The 19,366-nt window shown below is 38.0% G+C and overlaps 1 long non-coding RNA gene across 2 annotated transcripts; it reads left to right on the top strand.

The window, feature by feature from the left end:
* Positions 1-9,742: 9,742 nt before the first annotated feature.
* Positions 9,743-15,294, top strand: LOC121504800. 2 transcript variants are annotated; one of them, XR_005991485.1, is made up of 6 exons: positions 9,743-9,831; positions 9,985-10,141; positions 10,256-10,339; positions 13,137-13,239; positions 14,191-14,362; positions 14,479-15,294. It is a non-coding gene; the product is annotated as an uncharacterized LOC121504800 (long non-coding RNA). The 2 variants fall into 2 exon arrangements; XR_005991484.1 differs by having other exon boundaries at positions 14,191-15,294.
* The last annotated feature ends 4,072 nt before the right edge of the window (positions 15,295-19,366 follow it).

Raw genomic sequence — 19,366 nt, 5'->3', positions numbered from 1 at the left:
ATCTGCTGAAGCTCGTGGATATAAGCTTTTATAAATCTATATTGGATAGATCAAAAACATTGTAATTAATGTTTTGATCTATTTATCTTTTTGTGTGGTGAATTTATTTCAGTTGATATTTTATTCTAAATATTTCAAGATAAACATGAACGCAACAGTCACATCTAAGTGGAGAGTTCACAAAAAAAGAAAAAACGTAAATGGGGAACTGAATGGAATACTGAAGTCTTTTTAGAATCCTAATCTTATGGAAGCGTTTTAATACAACAGATTTTCTCACGTTGTTGTTTTTCAAATCTAGCAACCCAGGCATCTAAAAAAAAAAATGTAAAGAAAAAAAAAACAGAGTTCTGAGATTATGGAAAAGGGGTACGGAAGAGTATTATGGCCACTGAAAAAAAATTTGAGACAAATTTTTTTTTTCACTTGTGAGAATAAAGTCAGAATTCTGACTTTTTTCTCAGAATTCTGACTTTAATCTCAGAATTCTGACTTTAATCTCAGAATTCTGACTTTTCTGTCTTAAAAACAAGAAAAAGAAAAAAGAACCAGTGACCCTTGTTCTCTTCTATATACATTATTTGCTGACCTCCTTTGTTGATGTTTTTGTGGATTAATCTGTAATCTGAATAAAGAATAATGATACACACAAAAATCTTCCATAACACATCCAAAGCATTGATTTCTTGCATTTGTAACGTATAATTGACTGTATGAGATAGAATGGAATCATGAAACAGTGGAGATGACTTGGTAACTCTCACTCCTTAAATGAACAAAAACACTTGGTCCATCAATCCTGACAGAATCCTAAAATACTAATCTCAGCAATAAATAAATAGTGAAGTTTAGTGTAGGACTGACATTTGAAGGGAATCCTTTAGGTAAACCATAAATGAAGGTTTTATAAATGTGTAGTCCTTATTCTATTCCTGTAAAGTACTAAAATTTCATACCTTTAAATTATTTTTGATTTCTTAACAAAGTCATTGACCACAGGCATCCCTGGCATTTTTCCTTTAAATGTGTTAGTAATCACTGAATTGCATAACAATAAAAACTCCATCTTTACTCAGCCTAGTGAAGCTGCAGCCTGGAAATGAAACAAATAATTTCAGACTTTCGCATGCTGTTCTCTGAGTTAATGGGGTTATAAATGGTTCAAATATGCCTTCTTTAGATCATCCCTTACACTTCTATAAATAAACCTAACTGACATATTTTCTCTGCTGTGTAACTTTCGTTTTTTATGACTTACTTCCTGTCAGCAACCACACGTCCTTCCTGTTCATTCAAATGTGCTGACTCAGCATGACCACATATTGTACTGTTAAATCATGACTTTATTTTCTTTATCTGTGTTTATATTTATTCAGGCCTATATTCTTAACATTTGACTTAATGAGTCAAACATGAAAAAGACTGAAAAATGTCAGAATTTTTTTTTTTTTTACAAACAACGAAAAGTACTATGCAAAAGAAAATGCCATACATTATATTGATTTTATTACAGTATTTAGATTTGGTTTGAATGATACAATGTTTTAAAGCTTTAAAGAATTATCCTTCAAAAGATGATATCATCAAAGGCAAAAGATGGAATGTTGGGGCCTTTTCCCTGCCAAACGGTTGGCTATTGTTGGCAACACTTTTAAAAGTGGGGGAACTGGTCAGGAGCAAGGGGAGCCCTCGCAAGAATGGAACTGTACATAAACTTTAAAGTATGACACCTTTAAAGGCAAGTCTGGAATGTTTTATAATCTTAAAAGGATGAGATCTTCAAAGGCAAGGATGGGATGTTTTATATTCTTTACAGGAGGCCATCATCTTTATATATATATTATATATATGTATATATATATGTGTGTGTGTATGTGTGTTTGTTTTATCTTCTCCTCAGTCATACCTCCATATTATGATATGATGAGTCAGTAGACTCAGGCGTTCATTAAAATTTCTAGTGGTGTTAAACACAGACATGATGTGAGTGAATCATCTTTACATCAGTGGCTGACCCACTTATTCTTCATCAAACACTCCTCCTCTTATTATGAGTGTCAGCACTGTGATTTACTCTCAAACTCAGTCAGGAGAAGATGTTTAATCAGCAGTTATTGTCATCAAGGCTCATGTGATCTACACATACCCTAATGAAGAATAAGAGTCAGATTTTTTAGACATGACAACAGCATAACACTGAGGCAGCTGAAAGGCTGCCCTAAAATTGCTTAGATTGAGTTTATGACCACCTTACGCCTGTTTCAGACTGGGCGTGTGGCAGCTTGGTTATGGTTTCATATGATTCAATTTGCATGTGAAAAAGTCAAGGCCATAAGACTTTGAGTGTAGAGTGAAATTTTTGTTTAACATGAGATTAAACTTTATAATGTCTAGTTTTTCAGGGAAATCTACTAGAACAGCCCTGACATGCTATCATATCTTTGACACTTTGACCCCTTTCTGTGAACAAATCAAACCTTTTTTGTAAGCATGCAAAGCTTCCTAATGTAAAGATTACATTTTTTTAACCTGAAACTGTCCTGTGAGACCAAAATACTAAATTTAACTTGACCTTAATTTAACTTCACTTTAATTTCTTACTAGCAGAAATGGGCTTCCAGAACTTTAGCACTGACGCCAACAATTTTCTAAAATTAGGTTTAACTCTTCGTGACACGCATCAAACTTTTTAATGCACACCAAAAACTTTCAGAATTCTTACTTTGATCTCAGACTTTTGACTTGTCAGAATCTGACTGTGATCCCAGAGTTCTGATTTGAATTTAATTATTCTATCCTTGATCAAAGAATTCTGTCTTTAATCTCAGAATTCTAACTTTGATCTTAGAATTTTGACTAAGATCTCAGAATTCTTTGATCTCAGAATTCTTACCTTGATCTAAGAATTCTGACTATGATCTCAGAATTTTTACTTTGATCTCAGAATTCTGACTTTGATCTCAGACTTCTAACTTTCATCTTAGAATTCTGACTTTGAGCTCAAAATTTCCAATTTTGATCTCAGAATTCAGACTTTGATCTCGAAATTCTGACTTTGATCTTAGAATTCTGAACTATATCTCAGAATTCTGACCTTCATCTAAGAATTCTGGCTGTGATCTCAGAATTCTTACTTTGATCTCAGAATTCTGACTTTGATCTCCAAATTCCTACTTTGAGCTCAGAATTCTGATTTTGATCTCAGACTTCTGACTTTCATCTTAGAATTCTGACTTTGATCTCCAAATTCCTACTTTGAGCTCAGAATTCTGATTTTGATCTCAGACTTCTGACTTTCATCTTAGAATTCTGACTTTGATCTCAACATTTTCAATTTTGATCTCGGAATTCAGACTTAAATCTCAGAATTTTGACTATGATCTTAGAACTCTTTGATCTCGGAATTCCGACTTTGATCCCAGAATTCTGACTCTGATCCCAGAATTCTGATTTTGATGTTAGAATTCTGACTGTGATCTCAGAATTCTGATCTTGATCTAAGAATTCTGACTTTGATCCCAGAATTCTGACTTTGAGCTCAGAATTCTTACTTTGATCTAAGAATTCTGACTTTGATCTTAAAAGCTGTGTAAACGCCACACCTTTCCATGAACAATTTCCTTATAAGCATGTATAATCTTTTTATTAGCTTGTTAAAAATTCTTTTAAACATATTACATTTTGCCAAGAGCACCAGAGATTTTTCCCTGGTCCACAAAGTCTTTAGTTTGTTTCAGTCTTTAGTCAAACTGTGATGGTGTCCAACAAGAAGGTGAATAACGTCTACTCTGACATTTTTCACCGTGACACTAAGCAGAGTTTTCCTGCAGAGACGAGTCAGGATGTTAGCTGTCACTGAGTCTTATCTTTAAAACGCCTCTTCATTCATCACAGAGTTTGAGCTTTAATCATCAGGATGGACTGGATTCTTCAAAAACACCTCATAATGAATCCAACCAGTGACAAACCAATGCTGCAAAGACAACACACACTGCCAACTCTGCTGAACACAATAGATATCATACAGCAGGAGAGTCAGGCTGGTTCATGAAACAGTCTGGTGCATATGATCGGCATGACCATGTATGCATGTACCTTACTTGAGTCTGATTTATATAGACTTGAGCATGGTCCACAGTAGATATAAAAGTGGCCATGCTTGAGTACCGGACCCTCATCAGTGAATGGAGCTGAAAAGTCAACTCTAATCGTCTCTTCAAAAACAATCCTATACTCTCAGCAAGGGTCCATGTCATCCTCTGAATGGTAGGTAGATGTAGACATAGGAAGAGGGTCCTTATTGGCGCCCCTTAAATTATGTAAACATTCATAGTAGCAGGATGTACTCATCCACACGGAGCAACAGCTAATGCTGACCTGAGTGGTTGCCTCTTCTTCTTTCTTCTTTTTGGTGGATTTACAAAACAGCTGAAATACTTCATTACGCTGTCATTATCAGAACACAAATATACCAACAAATTCTCTCATATGTTGATTGCCCTTTGTTGGCAACTTGTGGAAAGGTGGGTGGAACAGGTGAGGGCCAGTTCCACCCACTTTTGCCAAAGTTGACAACTGTGGCGGACTATGGCCCAATCCCAATATCCACACTCACACACTCACTGTCTTTGAGGCACGCTCCCGCTAAGCCCATGAGGGCTTAGGGCTGTCCCACTGTCAAATCATAAAGTGTGTGAGGGATCTTTCGCAGACTTTTTTAACCCTTCATGCACCCTTTTTATGAGTGGGCATCTCTGTAGACACATCCACTGAGAAAATAGGTCTATAGGTGAGGCACGCTTGTTTTTATCTTTGTTTTAAGCTCTGCAAGATGCCAAATGTCAACAAAAAAATGAAGGGCTGTTCCCTTTCCTGTTTCTACCACTTCAAGCCCTTGCAGCCTCACTCACTCAATCACTTTCCAGGTACAGTTAATTAAGTCAGTAAGGGCTCAGGGTTTAGGGAGGAGTTTGAGATTCAGCCTATTTGTCAAAAATGGAGGAAAAATCTCCATAATCCATCTTCACCCTCATTTCATCCTCTGCCTTCGAAAATGATGCCATCCTTTAAAATATATTAGTCATTCCAGCCTTGCCATTGAAAAAAATGGTATCCTTTAAAAATTATAAAACATTCCATCCTTGCAAGGGTTTCCCCCTTCTTGCCTGTTTCATTCACTTTCCCTGAAAGTGTCAATTATGGCGAATGTTTGGCTAAAATGTAGGGGGAAAGCCCCCAACATCCCCTGCTTCACCAACATTCAGTCCTCTGTCTTTGATGATGTCTTCCTTTAAAATATATAAAAGATTCCATTCTTGACTTTGAAGATGATGTTTTTCTTTAGTTTACAAAACATAACATCTGCAGTCTTTGATGATGTTATTGTTTAAAATTTATAACTCATTTTATCCTTGCCCTTGAAAATGATGTTATCCTAAAACAGTCCATCCTTTGAAGATTTGGTCGTTGTATGAAGCTTCTAAAACATTCCATTCTTGCAAGGGTTTCTCACAGTCCCTGCCAGTTCAAGCTACTTTTCCTGAAGTTGCAAACCTTCAGACTGACTAAGTGATGCTGTTATGTTCATTCTGTAAACAAACATTTTGATTGGAAGAATTAGCTGTTTTTTCATGGATTAACTTAGATATAAACAGTAGATATACTGAAAAACAAAATAATCATATCTGAATCCTTAATGCCCTAATGAATAAAGACTACAGGATTAAAGCAGCCTGAACAGTGCTCGCTCTCCTCTATCTGCTCTGTCTAAAGCTCTGATTTCATATAGCTCTAATCTTCGTCACCAATGCTGCTATACAGTCTGCTCTTGTTTTTGTAGCTTCTTCTTCTTCTTCTTCTTCTTCTTCTTTGGACACTCCAGCCTTAAAGCAGAGCTCTGGTTTGGGAGGAATGAGCTGTATTTCTGAACAGAGGCCTCTGTTAGGCTCAGGTTTTCCTGCTTCCGGAGGAACAGGAGAGCTCTGTGGAGTAGTGACGCCGTGGGCTGCCTTCACACACACTGTTAAACACACCTCTGTGTCTGTGGGTGTTATTGTGGTTTACTGGAAGCCTGCAGCGTCGGTGGAGCCTCACTGTGAACTGTGAACATGGAAGAATGTACTCAGGGTTCAGGTCCAACTCTGAGGGATTAAAGCTTCCATAGGGAGCGGAGGAAGACGACAGAGACGACAGATCATTTGTCAAAGTGCTGCGAGGACTGAGTCACTGCAGGGAGATTATGACTTTGACGTTTATGTAAAGACCAAACATGGAACATATGGAGGATGAGAAATACACCTAAAGGCTGACAAGGGGGGCGGGCAGGGTGTTTGAGTGTAATTACAGAAGAGGAAAAGCCTGAGGCTAACGTAAAGGTGAAGGAAGGAGAGTAAGCACTAAGTAGGGCAGAGATATCTGCAGCAGAGAGAATGAACATGTAAAAGCAGAGTTAGGCTGGATCAGGCCAAGGCCACTAAAACGTCTTCACCCACACAGTAATGCACTGTTAGGCCCTCTAAAGATGACACCATGTCAGTAGTTGTCCACTGGGGACACTGGGGACAGGGTGTGTGTCTTTGGAGGGTTGTATGGAGAAGCATTGTGCACCAATGTCTTTTGTCATAGGCAAGGATAGAATGTTTTATGAGCTTTAAAGGGTGACACCATCTTTAAATGCTAGGATGGAATGTTTAATCATACTTAAAGGGTGATGCCAACTTCAAAGACAGGGATGGAATGCTTGATAGGCTTTAAAGGAAGCCATCGTCTTCAAAGGCAAAGATGGAATGAATCATAAGCCTTTAAAGGATGATGTCATTTACAAAGGAAGGGTGGAATATCATATCAGCTTAAAAGGCTAATGTCATCCTCAAAGACAAGGATGGAATAATTACAAAAATCTTTAAGGATGAAGTCATTGATAAAGAAAGAGGATGAAATGTTGGGGAGGCTGAGAACGTTGGGCCTTTTCCCTCCTTTGTTGCCAAATAATAGGCCATAATTGTCAAAATTTGGAAACTTGGATGGAAGTGGCGACATCTTTCAAAAGTCTATAAAAGACTTTAAAGATTGACATATTCAAAAGCAAAGGATGGAATGTCTGGACATTTCCCCTCCATGTTTGACAAAAGCTGGCAAGTAGTTAGTAAGTTTTGCCAACAATTTGCGGACAAAATTTCCCATCCAAAAATAGTGGGACAATTTGCTTTGAAATTGTTGGAATTGTCATGAAAATTTTGGGGATTTGTTTGAATATTTTTGGAGAGTTCACTGGAGGTTTTAGGGGATTTTTCTTGCATTTTCATAAGAATTTGAGAAATTTCGGAGGGAATTTCAGGTTGTTTCATTGAAATCTGTGACTTTTTTGTGTTTGATCTGATTTGTCAAAATTTGGGAATTTATTTTTAATTCTTTTGGGAATGAGGGGCATCTTTTGAGATTTTCAAGAATTTAATTGAAATTTTAGGGAACTTGTTTGGAGGTTTGAAGGAATTTTCCTATTAGGTCTGGAAGATTTTTTTGTAGGACCCAGAAGCAGACACAGACGCGGCGAACAGTTCCTCAGGGTTTTACTTGAGGAGTCGTCTTGATGGTAGAATTTTCAGGATCTGAACACAGATAAAAGGCCTCTTAGAATCACTGGAAGGAATACAAAAGCAGAAAAAAACCCTCTGAACTTTGATTGTGCAGAGCGGCCAACAAACAATACCACAGAGTGGGCATAATAATCTGGCAGTGAGTGGAGCTGAAACCAGGCTGCTTGTACTAAGGCAGATGAGTAGATGGGATGTGGGCGTGTGATTCAGCGAGGCACTCGATTGCTGATTGTCAGGTGTGGCACACAAACAAAAAGACAGGCAGGGGGAGGGGAAACAGGAAAGAACAAGAGGCAGCAAGAGCCATGATATTTCAATCATTTTCATGGAATCTTGGGGACTTTTTTTTTTTTTTTAATTTGAGGGGTTTTTCTAAGAATTTTAGGGGGATTTACTTGAAATTTTTTAGGAATACATGACATTTGTGAGGAAATTGCTTTGGAAATTTTTGGCATTTTCATCAAAATTTTGGGATATTTACCAGAATTTTGAGGGGATTTTTTTTTCTTTAAAGTTTTGGAATTACAATGGGAATTTGGTAAATGCATTTTTAATTACTGGAAATTTGATTTGAATTTTGGGTGAAATTGCTTTCAAATTTTGAGTTGTTTTCATGGAAATTTGGGAAATTTCCTTGTGATTTTATTTGGGAATTTCATTGGGATTATTGGGAGGGGAGATGTCTTTGGTGAAACTTCACCTACTGGTTCAGTGGATGACTGGCAGTCATTGCTGCAGATGATTGCACAAGTTAGGTGAAATGGTAACTTAAAAGAAACCTATCACTGAGTACTATTTGACATTATAAGGTAAGCAGTTACCTATGATATACTCATCTTTTTTTTTTACAGTGTACTAAATTTAAACAAATATACCTCTAATTTGGAATTATTTAAAAATAATAAGCTTTCAACTTAAAAAACATAGCTATGTGGAATCTAGGCAAATATCTTTTGTGCAACTGCTAAAATTGATAAAATTGAGTTAATTCAACTCCATTCATTCGAGTCTGTTTAACCTAGGTTTAGTTGACTTTTCTTAAAAAAAATTTAGCACCTGCTACACAAAATTATTAGAATACTTAAAAACATTAAGTTAAGTCAACAAAGAAAATGATATCTAGATCTAGATAAACATATTGCGTGCAACTGCTAAAATTAATAAAATTAAATTGGATCAACAAAACATTTTTTTCAGTGCAGCTGTTTCTATTACCCTTACAGATGCACAAAATCTAAATAGGGCAATAAAAAATGTAATGGAAACACCTGAATTTTGAAAAAACCTCTATAATATTGTTAAAAAGTATTTCACGCTCTCATGAGGAGGTTTGTCAGACGTTTCGATATAGAAATATATCGCAAAAGTGCATGGAAACACTTTTCCGCATTTACAAGTCACAGGATGTAATGTATGGTGTCACATGATCAGTTCACTCTGAGACAACATGGCGCAGTACGTGTGGACAGAAGAGGAGACCGAGACTTTTCTTTACATCATATGTATATTCTTATACGTAGCTTTTGCCATACATACGGACTTTGTCTCTGAACTTTGATCCGTTGTCTTTGACTTTTGTTCAAAATTGTAAAAGCAATCGCTGTAGATGTCATCGTAACCATACCAACACACAACAGGTTTTGGGAGTCCAGCTTCCTTGCAGCGGATTCTAGCGAGATGAGATTTTAAGAGAAATATGAGGCTCATGCCCAAAACTCCTGCATCTGAAATGCATTCAAAGCGCAGTTGTACTTAGTTGACCCCCAACAACACTCTGTCTGAACATCTGCTCTAACACCAATCCAGGTCTGGATTTTTCTTCAGAAACAGGGCCTTCACGAGATTTGTGGACATCATTTTTGGTCTAAACTACTTCCTGTTGCTGTGCTTTTAAACTGATCAGGTCCTACTGATCCTTAAGAAGTGCGAGAAACTAGAAACACATTACAGACTAAAGAACAGGAATCAGGAGGTTAAAGGAGAATGAGGAGCTCAGAAAGCTCGGCCAGTTGAAGCACAAACAGGCGAGGACTGATGAGTAAAGATGAACAGGTGAGGAGGTCAGATACCTGCAGGGAGATTAAAACAGAGATCAGGTGTGAGGAAGTGGAGCAGCAGGGAGAAAATAACGAGTCAGACCTGATTTTAATGAGACCAGGATTAGAGACATGAGGAGAACATCAGAACAGAGCAGATAGAAGCACATACCTGTACAGTTAGGAATTACAAAGGACCGGTATGACAAATATTCACATTGAAATGTCTTAATCAAAAATGAATGTTATGACTATAACTGTGACTCTTCTTTAAAATGTATTTACATGTTTGCTGCAGTGATTTCTGGGTAAAAGGTCACAGCTTCCTGTTTGTGTTTGCTTGTCTTGTTCAGACACGGTGGCGGTAGTCTGACAGGAATCAGTGAAGTGTTATCTGGATCCGGGACACGCAGGTTAATCACCGTTCTCTCTCGAACTGAATGAAACAGACGGTGAGTCAGTCTCTGCAGGTGAGCGGGAAGAAGAACCGACCCCGAGGTGATCATGGAGGTAAAAACAACTCATAGAAATCAGGACAGGGATGGAGATGAAGCCAGCCGTCTAACTCCAGCAGTGAGGAGTAGCGTGACCCAGATATCTGAACTCTTTGACTCTCTGCTGCAGGGTAGAAACCCATGATGATGGCTCTACATGAAGACAGCCACAGCCTGAAATTAATGCTAACAGTGTGGCTTGACAGCATGCAAAGTAAGAGAGAATCTGCAATGAATTCAGTTAGATTTAGTGTTTTCACATGGATTTATTGTTGCAATACTCAAAAGCACTTTTTACCATTTTGAGATCATGACTTATGAAGTTGAGCTTGCGTTCACTACAGATCTTATTTCATGCATTTAACTGAAAACTCATTCAAAAATCCCATAGACTTTCAGACGAGGGAACCGGAAGTGCTAAAATGCTAACTCACTTGTGTGTTTTAGGATTCATTCCTGCACCACTCTATTAGAAACAGGTAGAAGATGGACCAATCATGTTAGCTCTGCTCGTTGTTGCTGGGCTGTTCTCTCCTGTTCTCTGGTGATCAGCTGATTATGGGCTTTTACTCCCTTAAGTACTAAAATAATCAGATTGTGCCATAACTTTGTTTGACCATTCATCATGGACCCATCATAATTACCTCCGCCAAGGAGGTTATGTGATTGGCTTAGTTTGTTAGTTTGTTCCCAACATAACTCAAAAAGTTAATGACGGATTTTGATGAAATGTTAAGGAAATGTTAGAGATAGCATAAGGAAGAACTGATTCGATTTTGGGAGTGATCCGGATCAGCGTCTGGATCCAGGAATTGTTACTATTGGTTCTTTACTATTGGGAGATAGGGCTAATGGCGGAGGTCTGCACTCTCTGAGTGCTTTTCTAGTTCAAATCTGTCCCCTTTCTTCCACAGTCAGCCAGTGTGGATGATGCAACCCTCCTCCACCCTCGCCATGTCCATTACTCTTAGGTCTTGTATCATCCTGCATACCTCAGTCTCATCCACTAAGCCACCTCGTTGGTGTCCCAGTCCAGCTTCTCAGAAGTCTACTGCTTAGCTAATCCTGCATCCCTCATCAACACCATCTTGCTAGCATTTTTAAAAGTGATTTTAAAAAATCAGTGGTGGCAGGATGGACTTTTAACTGGGTTAAAACTTTAACAATCTTTGCTCAGGTCATGACCTGAGTGGTTGCCATGGTACCTTCTTCTTTCTCCTCTACGCATGCCGCCACCTGCTGTATCAGACCGAGCACAGAAACAAGTGGGCCCAGGCACAGATCCCACCACAGCAAATGTCTTCTGGTGAACAGCACAGCAACAATGGGCAGAGCTAATATGATTGGTCCATCCTCTACCTGTTTCCTATGGTTGGTTCAGAGAAAAAAATCCAAGAGCAGAAATATGTTTACAGAGCAGGGAAAGTTTCACATGCCACAGGAACAGAGGAGATCAAAGAACAAAGAGGCAGATTAGAGCACAAAGGAAGGTTTGGATGGAAAGATTGAAGAAAATCTGAGCCTGTTATAGCAATTTTTCTATGCTGCTGATGAGAAATGAAATAGAGATGTCTGCTGGCCTACAAAAAAGGTTTTATTCCTTGCAAGGAAGGTCAATCATACACACACCAGTGGTCAGTATGCAAAAAGAAAGCAAAAATCAACCGATCGGCAATCATCATAAAGATTTACACTTTTATTAAAAAAGAAATGAGAGCAGCAAACAACATGGACACGTTTCAGCCCTAGGCTTTCATCAGCTTTGCTACAACACCTGTGGGTGTGTCACTTATAAACAATCAACACCAGGTGACTAATCAACACCAGAACAGTCTAATAGGAAACCCTCCTTATTGTATCATATGGGTTTCCAATTAGACTGTGACACACCCACAGGTGTTGTAGAAATGCTGATGAATGCCTCGGCTGACACACGTCCGTTTTGTTTGCTGCTCTCATTTCTTTTTAATGAAAGTGTAAAACTTTGTGACCAGTGCCGATCAGTTGATTTTTGTTTACTTGTGGTTTTGAACCGGCACCGATATTCTTCATTCAGTTCAGTTGAGCTCGCCTTCTCCAATCTACAGTATGCAAAAAGACTCAGAATACTGTAACATTTATGCTTGAGGAATACCCCCCCACCAAGGTATGCTTGACACCCCTCTGTCTGGGAAGAATCCACACCAGCACAGGGCTTTGTTTCCAGGAGGTCTGGACATCACGATTAAAAACACAAAAGGACCTTCTGATTCAGTCATTGGCTCCAGGTTTAACACCTATTCAGGAACTAGCACAGTCACCCTTGTTGCTTTGTGTTTACATGTACAGTAAAGTCGACACCTTCCTAGCCCTATTGTTTTCCCATGTCTGTGAGAGGGTAGGCTCCATAGAAAACAGTGGGGTTGTTGGGGGAAAGAGGTGAGACAAAGAAGCTAAAATCCCATTACAGAGACCCAAATCAAAGAATCATGATTTAAAAATGGCTAAATGTGCATTTGATTTTGCAACAATAATGACTATAATTTCAGGCATAAATGTCCTGATGTCAAAGAGTGATGCACAAAACCACACTCCACTTTTTCCCTATAACCCTGTTTATTTTTGTCTCTCACTTACCCGGACAAGGAACAAGAGAGGTTACACATCACTGGTAGTATTCAAAGGAATATTTTCTGGATATGTTCTCATTTCTCTTGCAAGGAGTTGATGACTTGGACCAAAGAGTATCGAGTGAGCCAGGGTTGTAGAGAAGTGTTACAGCAACACTCCTTCATAAGTTGTATGGCATAGCTGTCAAGCTTAATAGGGGACGGGCCTTCCTGCTCTCACAGCCAACAGCTGATGAGAGGAGGGGACCGCTGTCTTAATTAAGCAGGTGTGCTAGAGAGGAGTGTGAAACGCTGCAACGCGAGAGCTACCTCATGGAGAACTTTTGAAGCAAACAATAGACTGATAATTTATATTTCTAAGTTTATTTTTGAGTTGTGTCCCGTGTTTATATTATAACACAGTCAACTGTCATCCGTCACCACTCTGAGGAGGGAGTGTGGGGTCCAAAGTGGAGCGAGATGGCCGAGGCGGTATTGCATTGTGGTGGAGGTTAAGCTGCAACAGGTAAGGTCCGTCTCTCTTTACTTGAGCTTGGCAGCCACTAGTTAGTATGGCACGGGCAGCAGATGCCTGGAAGCCCTAGAAAAAGGTTACGTTGCCCAGGGTTGTGTTTGCTGTGACAAAAGTTTATTTTAGAGGAGATAATGGTGCAAAACAAAGTGGGTGAGTAAGATGGCTGTTGTTAGGCAGAAGAACTGGTAGGAAGAAGAGGACAACAAGGCAAAAAGTCACTAGAAAACACAATGAATCTGAGGCTGAGAGAGTTGGGTTACCACACACAAGCTGTAGTATACTCTGGCATCTGAAGACTCAACACCAGATTGGCTGCAGCCTTGGCTGCCCAGTGCTCCATCTTACAAAGAGAGAGAGAAAACACACTGAATCTCAGGATGAGGGAGATTGGTTACCACACATGAAGTTGTAGTATACTCTGGCATCTGAAGACTTAACACCAGGTGAAAGTAGATCTTGATTGCCCAAGAATGGCTGCATCTGTGACTGCCCAGTGCTCCAGCCTGCAGATAGAGAGAAACTGAACCTGCTATTGAGGGAGTTTGGTTACCACACATGAAGCTGTAGTATACTCTGGCGTCTGAAGACTTAACACCAGGTGAAAGTAGATCTTGATTGCCCAAAGAATGGCTGCAGCTGTGACTGCCCAGCGCTCCAGCCAAAACACAGGGGCACCCCTGTAATGGAAAAAAACAAATATAAACCAGGAAAATCCGCAACTGGAAAACACAGGAAATCAGCCATGACATTTCTTTTGTCACATATCTTACTTTGACTTTGTAGTGCGGACAGACTACAGCGTGTGTACAACAATAAACTGAAAATGTAGCAGTTGCTTCCACTTGTGCTAATGGAGTATGTGAAAATTTCAGGCTTGAACTTGCATGCCATCCTGATCAGTCTTCAATCTTTTTCTCCTTTATTCTTACCATTTTTTGAAAGGAATCATCACCGGATCTATCAGATATGATTTAGCAGCAGCCAAGCCTGACATCTCACTCTGGGTGGAGATGCTTCTTCAAAGGATCCTGGATTAAACATCGTGTTCAGACTGATGGATTATCTGCAGACTGGTGCAGGTCTGATCAGGATCAGAGTCTGTGGTGGTTTTATGGTGGGTCAGCAGGTTATGTAACAGTATGACTAGCTAGTTTTAAACATGACAGCACCATGTTTTAATGTTCAGTCTGCACGCTCCGTCTGGGTCTGACCCTGCCCTCTTCCTCACAGTGGCCTCGCCCAGGTAAACAGCAGTAAACAAAGGCCAAGGTGGTGTTTGAAGATGATTCTGCACTCAGACGGAGCTGTTATGTAACTGTCAGTTTGTTTCTGTTGGCGATCAGAGCGGCTGAATCTAAACATTCCTCTCAAACCGCCAAATGACTCATCTTTCATCGGCTGAGGATTTCTGCGGACCAAATGTTTGGATTTCTCCGCTAAGAAGGGAACAGTTTGGGTCAGAGCTTTTTTCCTGTTTGTAACTGAGCATGAATACTTGGGCTGCTTATAACGTCGGATTTATTCCCGTGATGATGATAATGCAAAATCAGCAGCGGCTAATCTGGAGAGCCAGGAGAATTCCTAGTGGACTGGGCTACTTTTGGATGGTGAGGGCCAGAGTACAGCAACAATGAAGTGATCATACAGGCTGCAGTTGTTATGTGTGTTCTCATTGTTTGAGTTGTGTAACATTCCCCTCACAACTCCCTTTCTTTCTCTGTATCTCCCTCTCTCACTGCACCTGATTTCAGTGTCCAGTGCAAGTCCAGTTGTAAAACTGCAGAGAGAAACTGTAACTTTGTAAAACCTGTGACACCAGTAAGCTGTAGCCCCATGATCAAGATGTTTAAAGTGACCTTTTGTGCTTTTTAAATTCTTAATTGTATAAATGTATTGCAATAAATTTACTAAGTCCACGGTTATATAACGTCTGTAAAAGGTTGTGACCTAAAGTGGTCTGGTCTAAACCATGACATTCCAGGACTAAATATGGGACCCTGAGTATCAGGACGCCAGAGTGGATTTTATCTCTGAATCTAGAAGCTCTGATGGCATATGACGGCAAATACAAAAATAAGAGGTAAAAAAGAGGTTTTTACTATTAGGAAAATTGTATGGATTTTTTTTTGTTTTAAAGTTGGTAATTTAGAAAAAAAATACCTTCAATGTTTGATGCTCACAGGAACCAAAATGTAGAATTTTTAGGATTAAGTCAAAAGCCTGGAGCATGGAGGAAAATCCAGACCAGATAAAGCTGTTTTCCTTACATATTCCGTCTTTACTTGGGCTGATCAGTCAAGAAATCCTGAATTTGGCCCAGAATCATCACATTATCGCTATTGTCTAGACTAAGTAGATACATTTCTGTAAACTTGAGCTAATCAGAAGAAAACTTTACTGACAGCCTCAGGAGGTGACTGATCAAACCAGGGTTTTCAGTTTCTAGTAAATTTATGAAGTTAATATGTCAAATATTTATGACTTTATGTGCTTGGATTTTTTTGAGTTTATAAAGTTGAAATGTACAACTTTTTAAACTCAAACTGAAAACAAAGATTCCTTTCACGTAAACGTTTGACATTTCAATAGTTAGCAAAAAATGTGGTCTGATGTCTGGATTTTGATAATCAAATAAAAGAGAGAAAACTGAACCATCAAAAGAAATCACAATAAACTTCATTAACATCACAAATGCTTTCATTGTTGGTCTAATCTAGTCTGAAATATTTCAGGTTGAAGTTTCAACAGTGGGATTTCTGTAAAACATGACTAACACTGCATAGAGCTCAGGGTCACTGAGGGTCAGGAACTTTGGTTAAAATGACTCATATGAGAATATTTCTACATCAAAATGATGTTTAACTTCCACTTTCTCCTCACATCTCATTTTGTCACCAATCACTTCTGTATTTCAGATGCTTTTAGCGGAACTCTGCTAAAATATCAGTTTTCAATTTGTTTTTATTGGCCAAAAACTGCAAAAATAGCAGTGATTATAAGAAATTTTTATAGCTGACTACAGGTGATCAAAAGACAGTTTTCAGAAGGTTTTAATGGTCAGAAACAGCTAAAATTAGAGACTGTATTGAATTTTAATGGAGAAAAACCTGAAAAAAGAATGAATTTAAATATATTTCTATGGCTAAAATGTTCAAAATGAACACATTTCAAGACTTTGAAATATGTAAAACTTAAATAGAAATGGTTTCCAAGATGTTTTTATGGAAAGAAATGTATGTAAAATGAAGAAATTTCTCCATGTTTTAATGGAACAAAAACCCCTTTCAATGTGAAAAATAGGCAGGACGTTTCTGTGGCACAAACAGTTGAGGTAGAAAAGTTAGGATGAAAAAAAAACATGAAACAGGAATAATTTTCTAGATGCTTTAATGGAACAAAATGGGCTTCAAGTGGAACAGTTTGTAAGGGTATTGTTTTGGGAAAAAACTGAAATATCACAATTTTTAAGAGGTTTTTGTGGCCAAATATTACTGAAATACAAACTATTTACTTGATGTTTAATGGACAAAAAGGCTGAAATACAGATAACAACTGCCAAGATGTTGATATGGCCAGGAAGAGTTGTCATTTTCAAGATGTGTTATGGCTAAAACACGCTGAAGTCGGAAGGTTTAAAAACAAAAAAAGATGTTTTACTGAAAAAAAAAGAGCGGAAATTGGAGTGTTTTTCAAGATAATCTTTTTTTCAGGATGTTTTCTAGGACATAAATCTTGAAAAAACTAATGCATTTCAATATGTTTTTATTGGTAAAAACTTTGAAAAATATTTTTTGAAAACCTGTAATGCCAAAAAATGTTTTAAGTAGGAACTGTTTACAAGATGTTTTTATGAACAGAAATGGCTGAAAAAGGAAGAATTTTCTGGACATTTCTATGGAACAAACCCCCCATTAAATACAGAAAAATGAAAATGGTTTAGAGATGTAAAAACGTCTATTATACATCATGGTTTATTCAGATTCCTATAAATTCATGTACCTGGAGCCAAATTATCATTAACAGACGTTAACACTAAAGTGAAACCAGTCTGATAAACCGGATCTGTCTGACCCTGAATTACTCATTTTTAATTTAACCTTGTAAATGACAGAGATGATAATGTGTGACTGGAAAACCTGTCATCAGCTCTTCATTCCACCTTTTCTTATCTCTACATCCTGTTTTTTTAAACATACCAGAATCCTTAAAATAAAGGAGATCTCTTTATTCTCAGAAAGGAAGTGTGACTGTTTCTGTCCTTTGATTCACTTCCTGTTTTCAGGCATATCAGACGTTTGCAGCAAAGCAATGTGACACAACAAATTGGACGAATGACGTATATGGATATATGAGGGAATTATGCCGACACATCTTTGACAGGAACCTGGACCTCGCTGCCAGAGGGTCTGACACCTTACAGGCCTGAAGAACACTGCTAATGAGCTGGATCTCTGGTGTGAGGCTGTGAAGAAAAATAAATAAATAAATACACAATTATGAGGATGTAAATCATCTACCAGTGATATGAAAGTAAATTAAATAAATAAATAAAACCCTACTGGTGGTCCAGACATCAGTAAGAGGATGACAACCGCTAAGATGTTTAGTCTAATTCTGAATCTAAACAAAAATTTTGTCAACAAACTCAACAGAACCAGACTAAAAGCACCAAAACACCACTGAACTATAACACATTATGTACAGAAACAAGGATGGAATGTTTCATAAAATAAAGGATGACATCCTAAAAGTCAAGGATGAATTGTTTTATTGGCTTTAAAGGATGACATCATTTTAAAGACAAGGATACAAGTTTTTTAAAACTTTAAAGCAAGACACAATCTTCAAATGCAAGGATTCAGTAGGGTTTAATGCATGACCTCATCTTCAAAGGCAAGGATAGAATGTTTTACAGGCACTAAAGGGTGGCGTTATCTCCAAAGGCAAGGATGGAATGTGTTACTGGCTTTAAAGGATAACAACATCTGCAAAAGCAATGATGGAATGTTTTATAAACTTTAAAGGATGGCATCATAAAAGTCAAGGATGAATTGTCTTTCAGGCTTTAAAGGATGACACCATTTTAAAGACAAGGATACAAGGTTTTTAAAACTTTAAAGCAAGACACCATCTACACATGCAAGGATGGAATGTCTTGTAGGGTTTAATGCATGACCTCATCTTCAAAGACAAGGATAGAATTTGTATAGACTTTAAAGGACATTATCTTTATTGGCAATGTTGGAATATTTTATAGGCTTCAAAGGATATCTTTATAGACAAGGATGGAATGCTTTATATGCTTTAAAAGAGGATATCTTCATAGGCAAGGATGGAATGTTTTATGTTCTTTAAAGGAGGATATCTTTATAAGCAAGGATTGAATGTTTTATGTGCTTTAAAGGAAGATATCTTTATATGCAAGGGTGGAATGTTTCATAAGCTTTAAAGGATATCTTTGTAGGTAAGCATGGAATATTATCATTATGGGCTTTAAATGATATTATCTCTACAGGGAAGGATGGAATGTTTTAAAGGCTTTAAAGAATGAAATAATCTTCATGGGGGTTCTTTTTTAAAATAGAGTAGTGTTTCTTTGTCTTTTGTCAGCTGTGTCAGTGAATGATCAGAGTTTTGGAGAAATAGGCTCCAAACTCCCCAGAACACTAAAGTCTAAAGGATTATAAGAACGGTAATGACACCCTGTTAGATTGTGACACAGGTTTTTTTTGATTCAGTGAGTCTTTACACATTTTCTTTTTTTAAAGATGAATAATTTCAGTTTTAATTCAGGATAAATGAAGACTTCCTACCCTGGTCTTTACTGATATCAGCATCTGTACTTCTTTAAAGAAATACATCATCACGAACCACAGTCATATTTTCTTCACATTTCATCTTTTTCCTTTGAAATCAGACAAACTGCGCAGCTATGTCTGCTCTTTTTTCAAACTTTTCATAGGAAGTGAATAAAAGTTGCAGCAATTGTCTTTAATCGTGCTGGGTCAGACCAGTCTGATGACTCAGGTGTCAGATGGTGAACAGTTTCTGCTTCATTTGATGAAAAAGCTGCAGATGTTTAGTCTAATTCTGCCTTAGTTAACAACTAAACGCTGCA

This window comes from Cheilinus undulatus, linkage group 22 (genome assembly GCF_018320785.1).
Source record: "Cheilinus undulatus linkage group 22, ASM1832078v1, whole genome shotgun sequence".
Lineage (NCBI taxonomy): Eukaryota > Metazoa > Chordata > Actinopteri > Labriformes > Labridae > Cheilinus > Cheilinus undulatus.
This window is presented reverse-complemented; position numbering and strand designations above follow the sequence as displayed.